The sequence below is a fragment of the Electrophorus electricus genome, chromosome 11 (genome assembly GCF_041902795.1).
Source record: "Electrophorus electricus isolate QZ-2024a chromosome 11, ASM4190279v1, whole genome shotgun sequence".
In the NCBI taxonomy this organism is placed as follows: Eukaryota; Metazoa; Chordata; class Actinopteri; order Gymnotiformes; family Gymnotidae; genus Electrophorus; species Electrophorus electricus.
This window is the reverse complement of record NC_137507.1, coordinates 5211071-5227560: the sequence shown is the minus strand read 5'-3', so window position 1 is coordinate 5227560 and position 16490 is coordinate 5211071. Positions and strand designations below refer to the sequence as shown.

The following is a 16490-nucleotide window of genomic DNA, read 5'->3' as shown; positions in this document are numbered from 1 at the left end:
TACGTGTGAGTGCGTTTGTGTGTGTTGGTGAGGCTATTTGGTGATGACAAAGCAACAGGTTTTGAAAAAAATCTAACTTCAATAGTTCATTCCCCTTCAGTATGAATGCCATGCAGTAGGAACAATTTTATAAAGCTGTTTATCAAGGTAAGTTTATCAAGGTGGATACCCTGATCTTCTCATTCTGAAAAACATACCTGTTGATTTCCTGAAAACTAAGGGTTGGCAAACTATGTATTTAATGACTTTTTTATTTCTTTAAAAAGGTTAACAAAGACAAGTTGTGAGTTGTAGAATCAAAATGTTGGTATGGTAGTCTCCACTCTAGGAGATGTTGCACCAACTCCCATGCTCCTGATTGGTCCACTCCATCTCTCCCACCTCCACCCCCAGCCCCCTGACACCACCCTTTCATTATCACTAACATCTGTTCCTTGTTTAAAGACTCATTAAAAATTCACATGTACTTCCTAGTTTCTTTTTTTGCCAGGTGAGTTGCTATTTAAACACTTCTGTTCTTACATGACCAAAATCCGGTCTGGTAGATGTCATGACTCATTTTATTACTGCCAGTTTATGATGATCCCAAAAAGAAAGCAAATGAAAACATTACAATTACATGCAGCTCTTAAATTCAATTGATTTTTCCTACATATTTACAATGTATATATGTGTGTATACCGTGTTTCTCATCTTCCACACCCTACCATAAAAGTAGACCTTATTAGCCCATATGCTTAAGCCATGGGTCATAGAGCTCACTGTCTTAACGTCTGGTGTATATTCACAGCTTAGAAGGATAGGGTTCCCTCCCACAGTCTCACAGGCAGCAGCATGCACACAGCATAGACCTGTAACACCTGGGCCACATAGCAATGTGTCTGAACTGGTCATGCGTACCAGATGTTAGCATGCTTAGGTTGCATTGAGCCTCTCTGTAAACTGGCTCACGCAGGGCTAGTGGGTCAGCTGAGGCTCTGTCATCATCCCTCAATCCTCAGCAGAGTTCACATTGTGGTTTCAATCACACTCCATATACATTCAAGGCATGTAATGGCTTGCATAGGGGCATGACTTAAGAATTAGTTTTACAAGTGCAAATGCTGGAATGTAGTGATACAAAACTTTAAGTGCTATATGGAAAATGAGCATGCACAAAACCTAAGCTTTTTAGCGTATACTCAGGGTCAAGGTATATGGGTGGAGCAATAACTTAGTTCTAGTGGCTGGGCTCTGGCCCCACTGGTATTTTCCTCTGGAGGCCATGGGGACTGACTCGGCATGCTGCAATGCTACCCTGCATCTCCCCCAGGACACAATGTCTGTCATCCCTTGTCATGTGTCACAATGCCAGAGGTCATTTCACTCTGTCTCTGCTAAGCATCTACCGCCACACTGATCACAAGCCTACACAACAGTCCTTTGCATTGGCTGCTCCATTCTATTGCCAGCCAATTAGAATTTTCACAAAGTGTTGACCTTTCAAAGTTGAGACTGAAATTCTCAGCTGGGACAATGCCCTTTGGTGAAGCAGGTGGGGATAGATATTAGCTGGACACTGAAGGTCACTACTGCTCCACACATATGGACAAAAAAGAAAAAAAAAAATTCACTATCACTATTCACAGACAGATGACTTTTGAATTGTGGCACCTTTAAGATATGTTTGCAGTTTTAAGATGAAGTGTTGATAATATTTAAGAGCTAATTAGTAACTGATGTGTGATCTTATTTAGATTAAACATGTCATAATGAATCTTGAGAAAAAGATATTCTTGTAGAAAAGACCCAACATTAAACCAATAGTAACTAAATTATGCTTATCACTCCTCATGAGCAACATTTTATTTAGATTGATTTTGGTTGGTTCATGTTCCTTGTTTCGGGAAGCCCCTTTTTGGGTATGAGAATGAAACTTTCCATGAGGCTTTACAGATCAGGTGGACAGAGGACACCGACCTCATAACTTATACCATCCACCTTCCAGTATGGCCTCATACTAAACCGGTATTTTTCTATAGCTAACTCTCCCTTTATGCCTATAACATCAGCTGCAAATTCTTGTTAACATGAGAACTTTGACTTCCAGCTCTTATCAGCAGCGAGTGGCCTCTGGACTTGGCGTATGGGCCTGCGTGTGTTTGCAAGCATGCTCTGGTTTCTTGTGGCTGTTCTCATACTGCCCCAAGTGTGGGTGGAAGGCAGCGTTGACTTTGACCTACTCTTCCCTGCCAACAGGCAGCTGACAGTCTGTCCTGCAGCCAGCTTGGCCACTTAATCCACCGCAACGTGCGACCAGACATGTAGACACCTGGGCTGTGCTCCAGAGAATGGGACGGGCTAATTTTCCTCTTAATGAGTCACATGCTCATTCATAAAAGAAAAGTCGGCAAGACTTAAATTCTTTATACAGATATGCAATAATAATGCAGTGTAGTGCATAAATGTAATTAGACCTTTTTTTTTAGAATTGAATGCCATAGGTATCTTGATTGTTGCTTGCTTATCACATGTGGGATAAGCTGAGAAGCCTCTACTAACCAGCAGGGCAGAGCAGCTGCTGAGAGTGCATGGGTTTATATGGTGTTAGTATTTCATCCTTTCATGTGTAACAATAAATAATAGAAAACAAAGACTTACGTAATGGATTGTTTGAGGTACGTGCTGCCACTCACGTTAGTGTTGGTATCAGCAGGTCATAGAGAAAATTATTTTCTGGCAGCCTGAAGCAGTCAGGGCATTAAGTCGAGAGAGGCAAGTCTTGACTCAAACCAAATGTCAAACAACAAATACCATCAATACAGAGCTAAAGCAAAACAGAATGTTTACTATCAAACAGTTTATCTGAATTACGTGTGATCTGCAGACCGAGCAAATCTGATAGCAATTAAGTCCATAGCCACCAAGCATCCAGGGTGGGAGATATTCATGTCATTGATAGACAAAGACAAGATGTGTTCTGTGAAATGTACAGTTAGCCTAAATGCTTAAATTATATTACATGTCAAACTTAAAGGGGCAATGGATGAAAGAGGAAGAAAGGAAACCAATGAAAGGCTTGCTCATGAGACATAGTCAAACAAAGAAAAAACGTCAAAAACGTTTCTGTTTCTGCAGCATTTCCATGGCCATTATTTTCATAATGATTTTATATGTCAAAACACTCATTATAATGCAAGCAATGGTATAGACTGAACTTTGGTATAGCATGTTAAAAATAGTTTTATCAATTTTAACCACTTTTAACCAAGAACAAAACTGTGGTGTAAATCAAGGGCCACGAAGTCAGAAAAAAAGTAGTCAGGAAAGATTCGATCTCAGATAACATGTTCAGCATTTTGTTGATACCCTGCCTGCATTTTACAGCAGAAACAAACCAATCCGAGAGTAGCCTTTGAGCTTCCTGAGCCTAGACCGATTGTTGGGAGGTTGATTAGCATACATATGAGGCGGCTTTGATCAGCATCTGCAGAGGATGGTCAGAAGTCATGGCCTTTGCTCAGCAGAACTAGTTTACTTTCTCATGGGAGAAATTGGTCTTTGACTCCAAAGTCGATCTGCTTTTGGACACTGGATCAGCATGAAGTAAGAGCAGAGGGTATGGATTATAGCACTAGGAAGGTCATGGAGGTTAATCTCTTAGGGAAAGTCGTGGATCCGTTTTGGATCCCATAATTACTGCTCAGCACTGACACAGACAGCTGGTACAACACCACCATGTTGAACATGACAAACAAAACAGAATAAAACATTTGATCATCATCCAGATCCTCAGGCACTTGGAAGTAGCTAAACAGTTTTGTAACATTTCTCACTAGCCAGTGAAACTTTAACCAAATTTATAATCCAGAAGTAAAGTTACTTTTCTACCAAGGAGAGAGGTAATTTGATCTGCCGACCTGTCTGTAGTGCAGAGCACACATACACATATCCAGACTACTATTATAAAGTGTTTGTATTTGGTTTCTACTTATTTATTTAAGATTTAGCCCCAGTAATTATTTTAGCAATATTCACTACAATACTAAACTCTACAATCAGGCCTGTTCAGGTGTTTGAATGCTGTGGGCAGGTAACGCTAAAATAGCACTAAAGATGAATTCAGTTTGATGTTTCTAAACTGAAACAAATAACTAGGCTTCCAAAATGGAAACAATTAGTAATAAAATCTTAGCTAGCATAATAGTAATAGCTTAGTATATATATATATATATATATATATATATATATATATATATATATATATATATATATAATAAAGGTGGACAAACAAACAATGAGAATGCCTAAACCACCATGAGCTCACTGATTTCTGCTTGTTTGCTTTTTATGCTAGTTAGTTTCTATAGCTGTAGACTTGTCATCTATCAACAGCCTAGAGGCTGTGAAGCCCACGTGTGCGTCCCTCCAGTAGCGGTGAAGCATGTAACTGTAGCTAGCACCTCCGAAGAAGAGCGTATTGGGCCTGGAGGTGGGAGCTTACTGTCTGACTACACATTTATAAAAGAACAGATACTGCATCTTCTTGGAACATTTCCACCCTGTATAATGGATGACAGATGCTGGCTGCAGGTCTGGGCGATATTTCTATTTCTGACTTTGTCTATGTTCAGAGGACTCTCAGTGATAGCCTTGACAGTGTGTCTAGATCTGGCGTAATTCCCTCTGTGGAGTTTAGCTGGGTGAATGTGAATGTGGGCAAGTGCTGCAATAATATGATAAATCTCACAATGCCAGATTGCCCTGCGGCTGGAACAAAAAGAATGATTGACACTTGAAACTGCTGATAGCTAAAAATGGGAAAATTAATTCTGTGAGTAATCCAGGCTGCTGAGCTTACCTGATCATACAGAGAGAGTAACTTTATTATGCACTTATATGCTCATATCATAAAAATCAGAATTTTATTTCACATTATCACTGGACTGGTTACCACTTAAGACTCCACGAGTAACTGATCTCTCACTCTTTATTTTTCCCTTTATTGTTTATATTATTGCTATTGTAGCGTCCTTTGGCAGTCAGAGAAGGATGCACGCAACACCACCCCTTTGAGTCTTGGTTCTTCTCCAGGTTTCTTCCTCATGTTCTAGGGAGTTTTTCCTTGCCACTCTCACCCCTGGTTTGCTCAGTGGTGGCTTGAAGTCAGACGTTTGTAAAGCTGCTTTATGACAACGGCTGTTGTAAAAAGTGCTTTATAAATATATACATTTCACTTTGACTTTGATCAGGGTGCTGTTAAGATTGTCTTAAATGAAAGCAAAAGTGTTTGGTGTAATACTCACGCAACCATTTAAGATTATCTTTATGATGTTTTTGGGAAACCCAGCCCAGTTCACTGTATTTTTAAAACTGTGATTTCATTTAATATTGTATTTTCTTATTAACAGAACTTGTAACAAATGCAGCAGTGTGTTGGATATAGGCTTATGTAGGTTCTGATTGAGATGGCGTGGAATGGCATTCTCATTTAAATGAATGGTATATACTGTATGTTGGCCATGTGTGCTTTGATATCTTTGTACAGTCCTTTAGTGAAACTGGTGACTTAATTCATTTTCATTGACTGAAAGGAAAGGTTAACTTAAACTTGGAAACATCATTTTGCTCTCCTACAGAGAAGAATATTATACTGAATATCAAAGATAGTTTTGGCAGAATGTTTTGCCATACTGCCCCCTATTGTTCAATATCCATGTTGAACTCTTTAAATAATGTGAATTAATTACAATAACAAAAAAAATTAATCAGAGGTTAATCATGCCTTTCCTTTAAACTAAATTCTATTTCCTAAAATTACAAAAAGCCCCTCAAATTATGACTGATTTACTTTTAAAAAACCCTCAAATTATGACTGATTTCAAAACTGAAATGTTTCTGATTACTTTTGTCAATTTATGATATAAATATATAGAATAAAGCTATTCTAGAACTAGTGTGTGTTGCTGAAATGAGCAAAACATGAGCTTAATGTGTAGTCTGATGCCTTCAGCCATCTCTGGGCATCCTCTGAAACAATTATGAACATTACTAAAGAGGTTTAATATCTGATCTTTAGGACATACTTTTTTCAGCACTGTTTAATTAAATCCACTGTTTTCTGTATGTATCTTACGTATTGAAGTCCCTATGCGAGAAAGATATAGTACTAAATGCACTGACTTTTTATAAAGCCCACACAAATGTTGGGAGGGGGGGCATTTCCCCTTATGATGCAGCCTCATTGTGGCAATTTCCAAACATAGTAGAATTCTTGGGGCTAAATAACTTACATGTCTATAAACACCATTCAGATCTACTGTTGGTTAAATGAAAATTATTTGAATGCATTTATGAAAAAAAGTCAGCAGTAAATCGAACTAGCAAACAATTTTACTTTGATAGTGCAAATATGAAGGGAGTCATAGATGTGTAGATTTTTAACACAATACTGGAGGTAAGATGTGTTGTCTGGAATGCAGCAGATAGGAGAGTCTGTGCTTACGGCTGATGTAGGGATACACCCCAGCTTCTCAGGATATCTCCCAGATTTTATCCAACGTACCACATCACAACTCCAGATGGGTTGATGGAGACTGTGAAGTGAATCTTTACTGATGGCAAGGTCACCTTGTCCCCTTTAAATACATCGTAGGCCTGAAGGAAAAAACCCACAGTAGAAAGCACACTCAGCATTTCAAAACTTCAAAATCAGAGTTTTAGAGCTCTTGAGTTGTGTGATTATGAGCAGACCGGATTGTTGGAGGAACACTGACCAGGTAGCTGCTCAGTGAGCAGTGGTAGTGGTACAGCATGTCGGTGTGTCGGCTGAGAAACACTAGCGAGCTGGCGGCCTGAGAGACAGAGGTCTCCACAACGCCTTGGTGCCGTCCTGGACCCGGGACAGGAAAGTGGTCAGCGAAAGGGGTCAGCCCACCTGCTTTTACAGCCAAGCTCATTTGCAGACTTCCCATGGACATTTCAGACAGCCTCAGTCAGAAGATGAGAATGCTATTCCATCCCAAGCAGCACTGTCTACTAGCAACTCAGTGTGGAATTACTAACTGACAATATTTCTTGGACAAAATAAATTGATTAAACCAAAGGGTTGCAGCCAGTTGAGTTAACGGTGTTAGGGTAAGGCACATGCTTTGCTATTTTGCTTCTAATGGTACTGTTTCAGAATATAATTTTTTTCCTAAACTTTGTTCCAAAAAATGTGCATAAAATAAAGATGTAAAATTTGATTAGGAGCTAACCATCACACAAGTAAGTGTAACAAGTATGCCAGAATTAAGTATATGACTGGTTTAGTGGCCTGAAATATTCAGTCCAATATTTACCTGTAGAATGCATCTACCCTGGATACCCAGAGAGCCCTGATTGATGGCAATGACAGCTCAGTTTTGTAGAATATTGTGGGCTTCGCTGATCAGTATTCGAAGGTCGTTCGACATGATAAGAGGTGCAGCCATGATCGCCCATAGGTACATCTGAGCTTCTGATTGGTCCAGACTCAGGCTGTAGTTTCATATAATCAGATAAAAGGTGGGACATAAAAAAAAATATATAAATATGTAGGAATTTAAACTGTAAAGCCACTGAATGAGGGCTCATAAATACAGAATGCCAAATAAAACACCTGAGGTGTTTTCTCATGCTATTTTTCACACTATGAGGCAAGCAGAGATGCAGACTGACCATGTCAGGGTCGTTCCAGTGGCCTGGCCCTGCAAAACGTTGCAGATGTTATTGAAGAACCAGTCAACTATCCTCAACACACTATCCCAAGAGTCCTTGATGTCTTCGTAGTTACGGCACAGGCTGCAGATTTCTCCCAGAAGTGTGTAGTTCACCTGCAGGTAAAAAAGTGCAACAATGCCCTCTGAGCTCTAAAAATTATATTTTAAAAAATTACATCAATAAGCAATCAAGTAGCCAACTCAGGTATAATTGATATGAACCATATGAGTCTACTAGAGTCAGCTGGTGGATCATAGTGCTAGGAATAAATACTATCATTCACTCATTTATTCACTGATTCATTCCTTCATTTATCATCTATTTATTTTTTAATTCGTTCACATATTATATCAAATAATTTAACATACACTTGGAGGAAGCCCACCACGGTAAACAGGCCAGCTACATGAGTAGGCAATTGGACATTCTGTTGCATTCAGAGCCTTAGACACAAGTGGATACAACATAAAACAGCATATGTATTCCCAAAGATCATACTGACATTCATCCACTATATCCTGGACATGTTGCTTTGCTAGCAGAGGTGTTAAAGGCAACTTACACTGCTCTCAAACTGGAATACAGAGGTTATTAAAATCATATGAGATGAATGAAGGATATTTACCCTTTTGCTGCTCTTCACTGTTCGAGCAGCAGCCATCAAACTTCAGCATGTCTACGCCCCAGCTGGCGAATGTCTGTGTATGAAGCTCAATCTTATCAAGCGTGGTGTCAGGGAACCCAAAACACATGTGCGTACCCAGGTTGGCATAAATGCCCAGCTTTAGGCCACAATCATGTATGTAACGTGCCAGTTTCAGGATGCCAAGGGAAAATCTGAAACAGGTTCTCAGTGAGATCCTTCCAAACTAATAAAGCAATGTATCCTCTAAATAAATCCCAGCAAACTGCTCACAGATGATGATAAATGACACCTTAATCCCTCAGAAACTCCACAAAACTGTGGCAAATATAGAGAGATGGAATCAAAGACAGAAAGAGAAAGAGAGATATATACTTCACCTAAACATGTCAAGCAAAAGACGTCCCCCATTGTCTCTTAATATGAACGACCAGCAGTCATCAATAATGAGGTAATTATAGCCCAGGTTCTTCCAGCCATCTTCGGCCAGCCTGTCTGCCATGTCAGTGAACAAAGTTTCAATGACATACACACATGGCCACGTTCACATACACACACACACACACACACACACACACACACACACACACACACACACACACACACACACACACACACACAGAGATTTTGTCAGAATACCTCATGCAACAACAAAAGAGAATAGAGACAAAGCTAATTACTTCCATCACAACATTGTTTATGTGTAATAATGGAGTTGAATGATCAGTTGAATGATTGATTGATTTTTCAGTTATTTATAGGTTGTCACTAGGTTTTTGCAACCCACAAAAGTACCTTATGCAATTCTTTGGGTCATTCACACAGTGCACATTACTGCGGAATCGCTCCCAGGACATCCAGCCCATAGGGGGTGTCCTCATCAGCCCATTGTCTAATGCCAAAGCAGGCAAAGCCATCACTAGCTCTATCACTAATACCCAGACTTGCATCTCTGAGGAAAATGAAAACCTTTCATGACAGGGCTACAATGAGAATTTTAAAAGAACACCTTTGAACTCAAAAGTATAAAAGGGCATTCTGTACTGTGAATGGGCATCTGCAAACAGAATTGGAAATCTCCTTTGAGATTGAGATGCGGCAGCTGTCAGGTCCCTGAAAGAGGCTGACACCTGTCTCTGAAACCTCAGTCTACAAATTCTCTGAGCTCTGAGTCCACCTGAGGGTGCCTCGGTACCCCCATCTACAGGATACGCCACTCAAGAATTAAATATGAAGAAGTCCGGGAGTCTGGATTATATGCTTATGGGCAAAGAACGAATTTGATATGGGAAGGATGGAGGGAGTACCATGATGGCTACAGTTCCCTCTTTCCATAAGCATGTGAGTACTTCAGACAGGAAAGAGTTGAGTGAGAAGGTCAGAATACATATCTATTGCTAGACTGTAGTCATGTGTATGTGTGAGAAGTGGGGAAACCTGGTTGGGGTGTGTGTGTGTGTGTGTGTGTGTGTCCCAGCTCATCATAGCAGGATGGTCATGATTTGATCTGCTCAAAATCATATTTTATTAATAGGAAACCTGTGGATGGGTGCAGTTGGAGAAAATTTTCGTCTGCTTTTGACTTCCAATCTAAAATTTTGTTCAGTGATTAAGGTTAAAATCCCAAATCTTTCCATTCTTCTGGTGTTTTTGCAATAGAAACAAGAGGTTTAGAGCCAGAAACAACACAATGCGAAAAATGCTGTTGCATTAAAAGAACTCCTACAGCAACAAAAGTTTCAGACTTATACACACAAGAGAGGGTTGGAGTTTGCAGGTCAGGGGCAAGCAGCCAGTTTCTTCAAAGGTTTGATCTGGACACATGGGCAAGTAAAGAACATTCAGTAGTAAAATAATAGTAATAAAGTAGCAGTAATAAAATTTAATTAGTCCATAGTTCATGTCCTGGATTGCTTAGGTTAAATGGTTAAATGGGACCATTTCTCAGTCTCAGACTTATTCCACCACATTCTCATGATTTCATTGCATCTGATACTGTTCATCAAGTAATCATCAAACCAGAGTCATGTGGACTGCATCACAGATACATGATGAACACAGTGCACTGAGTCTCCTGGCTGCATACCATCTTACAGCTGGGATTCAGGAGCACTGGTTTGCTTCATACGCACACATTAGCATGACACACAGAAGGCTGTGCTAACATATAATCTTCAATTACCATAGTAATGCCTAATAAAACATATGTTCACTTTCACATTATTACTAAAAAGTATTTTTTTGGAGTTTAAAGTGCATCTCTCAATTAGAGCTCTATTCACTTACTAATAAAATAACAACAACAAAAAGTAAAGGAGTAATCTACCTGTTGCGCTCACCTCGTAAAAGCACTTTATTATATTTGTTGCATAATGTCCTTGTTTGTAGTGGGCATAGATATATATATATATATATATATATATATATATATATATATATATATATATATATATATATATATATATATATATAGTATGTATCTATATATATATCATGCTTTTCCTAGAAACAATCTTTAGCCAATCTTCCTGGTTGTGTTCATACAAGTCATCATTGGTGTCTTGGCAGATCTTTCCTCACATCACATTGTGGAAGTCAAATGTGTTTTGCTGTATGGTACCTTGAAGTCCTGTGTAATTAACAATCACAAGCTGTTATACTGAGCTTCCTTAAATGTTAAAACGGAGCAAGATTCCTTGCCTTCTCTGTGTTCAGATCCTAATATTATATATGCAGTCACTGGGGAACAGCAGTTAATGGTCTGTTTTGCTATTTTTTAACACAGACCTTATTAAAACCATTATTTCCCATCATTTGCAGGTATGCAAAACACAACTTTACTGCTATCGTTAGAATTGACAAACCTACTGCTCCATTACAGTTTTCTCACAGGCCAATGGGACACTTCAGAAATCCAGATAAATCACCCTTTCAAAAATGAATAACTCACAGTGTAATAGTCTGCAGATGTTACATCTGTTTTGTATTAGGTTTTATATTATTTGTTCAGACCTTTACATGTGGTTGTGGTGACACAGTCTTTGGTTTGAAACCTACTTGTCAAGCTTTTGGAATTTAGTTTTCCTGTTTAGATAAATGGTGTAAGTGATTATATGGTGTCAGGGTTATTAAAAAAAATAAACCAAATAGTTGGTGGAGCCATGACTACTCTCACACAGGTTACAATTAACATGCTGCACAACGCTTTTAGACCCAGTCAACACACTGGGGAGAAGCAACAGCCAACTGCACACAGTATACCACAGCCCCAGGCAGACTACATGAGATGCAGGAAAGATAGAGAGGATAACACCCAGGACAGACTACCAACCATCATTGGGCATGTAGGCATACAGCCACACACACAACCTCAAACCAGGACAATTTTTAAAGGTATCCAATTTTTCCCTAGCCTCCATGTTCTTGGACTGCGGAAAGAAACCCAGGAAGACACAGGAAGAACCAGCAAACCACATTTATAGGGACATGAACCTGAGATCTAGACTGTATTTAAATGAATCCTGTGTGTGACTACATCTTCTCATTGGCTCTCTTTGATTAATCTAAATATTTCTGCCTAATCAATAGGCTCAATTAGCTTCCACATCCATTGTTGTATATTTCATTATTCATTTCTTAACATTGTTAAACAATCCTTAAAGCTTTGCTGTCATAAGTAACTAATCATTTTGTGTGGCTAGTTTGCCATCAGCTGTCCAGAGGAGGATGGCTTCCCCTTCTGTGCCTTGGTTCCTCTTTTTTTTCTTTTTTTTCTTTTTTTTTTTACTTCTAGCTCTTGCTATGGTCACATTTGGCTTGCTCATTAGTTCAGTAAAGTTTCTCAATTAAGTGTTCTGACAATTATAAATGATGGGAAAACAATTATAATAAGATTTAGGTAAGTATGTCTGATCATTTCCTAATTAATTGCTGATCAAAGCCACAACCAGATCAAGGACAAAGACAGGAAGTGCATTCCACAGAAGAGAATTTATCTCAGTCGGCTCACAAGCTGACCTTTTATATTTTTGTCAATTAATTGTTTGGAAAAGGATTCAGTAAAGCTGTAGTGTCTTCCTTGTACCAAAAGACACATTAACAAAACAAAGAACTCTGGCAATGTGCATATTTAAGTAATAATTTCACCATCAGCTGCTAAGTTTTTTTTAATGGGTTCAGTGAAAGGTATTATTCCAATAATGATTAAAAATAAAACCACATGCTTAATTGTCTTCTCAACCAATCATGAATTTAACCAAAACTTCCTGTTAGTGTATAGAACTAGACTGGCCAGTAGATGGCAGAGTCTTTTCAACAATAGATTGCAGACACTGTTCCTACCAGTTTCTAAACTGATCTACTGACATTATATATGTTTTAGATCTATAATTTGTGAAGAAGAAGAAGAAAATTCCAGGTGAGTAAATGCAGTGTACTGTACTAAAAGATGCAGAGATATTCAAACTTCAAACAGAATACTCCAGGCATAGGTCCTTCATGAGCTGTGTAAGCAAAGTGCTTCTGAACTTCTAGGACATAGAATCTAAGGTGTTGGAGAATTATGGAGCTAAGACCCTACGGGACTACCAGATCCAGACAGAAAAAATGGCAATGGCTAACCAACCGGACATGGTAGTGATGGAAAAAAGAGCAGAAGAGGACATAGTGATACATGTAGCAATCCCAACTGATTGCAAGACCAGGACCAAGTAACACAAAAAACTTAAAAAAAACAAACAAAACAAAAACAAAAACCAAGGTCTGAGAGAAGAGCTGGAAAAGATTAGGAAGGTTAAAGCAACAGTGCTTCCTGTGATAATAAGAGCACTAGGGGCAGTGACCCCCCAACTGGAAGAGTAGCTCCAGCAAATACCAGAAGCAACTTCCGAGATCTCTGTTCAGAAGAGTGCAAGAGGTCATGATCTTGCCTGCTCACCTCAGTGGAGGGACAATAGATTGCAGCCAATCACCCTCTCAACAGAGCAGATGATGTGCTGAAGTCTGCCCTTGCCCTTGGTAGCAGCAGCAGCGTACCAAATGGTGATGGAGGAGGTGAGTATAGACTGAATGATAGCAGTGGAGAAATGCACCTTCAGCAGCTTTGGCAGGTTGAACTTCTTCAACTGCCAATGGAAGTGCATCCTTTGCTCTACTTTCTTAGTGATGTTCTTTTGAGCTGTTGATGTCCTCCTACGTTAGGTCATGGGTGGTGATGGTGCCCAGAATCCAGAAAGATTCCAGAAGGTCTCCCAGAGTGATAGTACGCAGCCCCACCTCCCTCTTTCTTAAGTCAGCAACAATCTTCACCATCATCTTTAAAGCAATGAGCTCCAGGTAGTTTTGGACGGTATTTGTTGGCCAATCTCCCACTAGAAGTCAAACTCATCCTCATCAGATATGAGTCTAATGAGGTTGGTGTCTTCAGCAAAGTTCAGGAGTTTGACTGACACGTGGATGGAGGCACAGCTGTTTGTGTACAGGGAGAGGAGTGGTGGAGGAAGGACACAGGCTTGTGGGAAGGCTGTGCTGATGGTCCAGGAGTCGGATGTTTTCCCAGCTTCACACGCTTCAGCTGGTGCATTTCTATTGTTTTAATACTCTCAAGGCTGGAGGTCTGTACATGTTAAAGCAATTTAGAATGAAGCTCAGATCTGTATTGTATAATGATGCAATATCTGCAGGTCTGCAAGTCTCCATCTGCCTTCACCTCCTGCTGCAGCACCACATTCCTGCATGACAGCAACACCTTCTTCAGCATGCACAGGCGGTAGAGTGCATGGCCCATGTAGACAAGCAAGGTCGGTAGAGTGGTAGAGGGTGTGGCCAATGTAGATGAGTGAAGGTGGTAGAACGGTAGAGGGCGTGGCTCTTAGAGACAAGCTAGAGAGCTAAAGTGGTAGAGGGTGTGACGAGCGAAGGTGGTTGTGGGTCCATGAAGATGAGCAAGGTTGATGATATGAAGATCACCTGCAGCAAGCAGTAGTGGAAGAGGGAGATGGGGAGAGTGCAGTCATACCAAAAAGTCATACCATGCTGCAGCCTGGAAGTTGGCCTGCTCATCATTCCACACATCCTCATCCTCAGCAAGCGTCATCCAGAACCAGTATGCAGAAGAAGTCGAGTCATATTTATTTATATAGCGCTTATACAGATATATACCTGTATACCTACACTAACAAGTATATCTAGAAAGTATGGGTCTCCTGTACATCTATCTGTTTATGAGTATTACATTCTATAAGTACCTGACAAAGCACTTTTGTAAGTCGCTCTGGATAAAACATCTGCTAAATGCCAAAAAATGTAAATGTAAAAATCTCTTTCTCCTTCACATACATGAAAAGAAGCACAGATGCAACTTGGGTGGATAAATATAAAATTGGGTAAACCCTACTTTTCATTATAGTTTTAGAAGTTGATCCAAAATATTTTACATTGTTATGATTAAATATCACCTGAACTTTTATGACCGACCTCTCTGTTTTTACACATTTCTGATGTTAGAACTGTGGGCAATGATACAACTACATTTTATTCTGGGATGAAAAAACAGTAAACAGAGCCACACTGAATTCATTCACCATGCTGACAGAAACCAAGTGTAAATAAGCACACTTCAGATCCTAACTGTGCACCATGCATACAAATTGATACCACTCATGTAGCCATGTGTCCACTGGAGCTGCTCATGTAGTTGATCACCTTTAATGGATTTTAAGTTCTCACTGAGTGAGAGTTATGCTCATGATCATCTGAACAGGCAGCTCACAGCTCATCTCTGCTTAAATGGACAGGCTAACATGCCAAGAGTCCTACTGCAAGAGCACCAACCATTCTTTGGCCCATTTTAGCTTGCTAGCACACATTAACATGGAAGCTATTAACACAAACATCCCAGACTTAATCCAATCTTGTCTAAACTATAGAGGCCCATTGCACACTAGTGCTAAGTTGCTTGAACATGCTCGAACATTGACTTGACAGTTTAGAGCTGAGAGGCTTTTGTTTACTTCATGGCACTCAATTGTTACACCAACATTGAAACCTGCCTTTACTCAGTGTGGTTTTGCTACTGTTTAATTTACCATTTTGTGTGTTTGCTTGTTTTTGATGGAGGGGCTAATGCAATTGGCCAGTTCTGTGATTTCATACTCTGCTGGTTGTATCCATATTTAATTCCATCAATGGTGGTCAGGTTTACTGTTTTTACTAACTGCCTTGCTCTAGCTCTAGAGGTGAATCTAGAGCCAATACCTATCTATTACATCGTTCTGTCACAGAGTCCCCATTTTGATACATACTGGCTGTGATTTTCCATTAATGATTTAACCCCTAATGTATTTAACCCCTGGTACATAAGCATTTCTCAGAACGAGAATCGAACACACAAGCAAGGGCCTTCAAGAATAAAATGATGACACAATGTCTCAAACAGATGGGGGTATTGATACCATGAAAATATAAGAGGTTTCATGGCAGAATAAGTACCTTCATTGAATGGAACGCTGACAGCGAGCAAAGGTGGATAACATATCAGTGGATAGAAAATGCAGGACTGAAGGATAGCACAGAAGCACTAATCATGAAAGCACAAGAGCAAGCACTAAGCACTTGGTCGATCAAAGCAGGGGTGTGTCAAAGAGAGACACAACCAAGTAGTAGGGATCATATATAAGAACATATGTAAGCCATATGAGCTGGACAACACCCATGTCCAAACTGGAGGGGCCACAGAGAGTGGTGGAAAATAACTATGCTAAGGATCTCCAGTTGCAAACAGAGAAGCAAGAATGTTGAAGCAGATACAGTGACCCTACATAAGATGCAGAAAACAGCAATAATAATACATGCAGTAATCACAAGTGATGGAAATATCCAACAGTAGAAATATGAGAAGTTGGAGAAATACCTGGGGCTAAATGAAGAAATAAAGAGAATATGGAATGTTAACACCAAGGAAGTGTGTATGAAATACAATTCTATCTAGGCCTTCTATATACAACAAATGTACCCCTCTCACAGTTTGTTCAGTTTATTTTCATGTAGAACTTATTACTTCATCAGAATTTCATTTGAAATAAATTGTAGCAGATTTTGTATGTGTTTTCTATAGTTGTATGAATTA

The 16490-nt window shown here is 39.5% G+C and overlaps 1 pseudogene; it reads right to left on the bottom strand.

The window, feature by feature from the left end:
• Positions 1–6508: 6508 nt before the first annotated feature.
• Positions 6509–9282, bottom strand: LOC113578979 (alpha-N-acetylgalactosaminidase-like; annotated as a pseudogene).
• Between the last annotated feature and the right edge of the window lie 7208 nt (positions 9283–16490).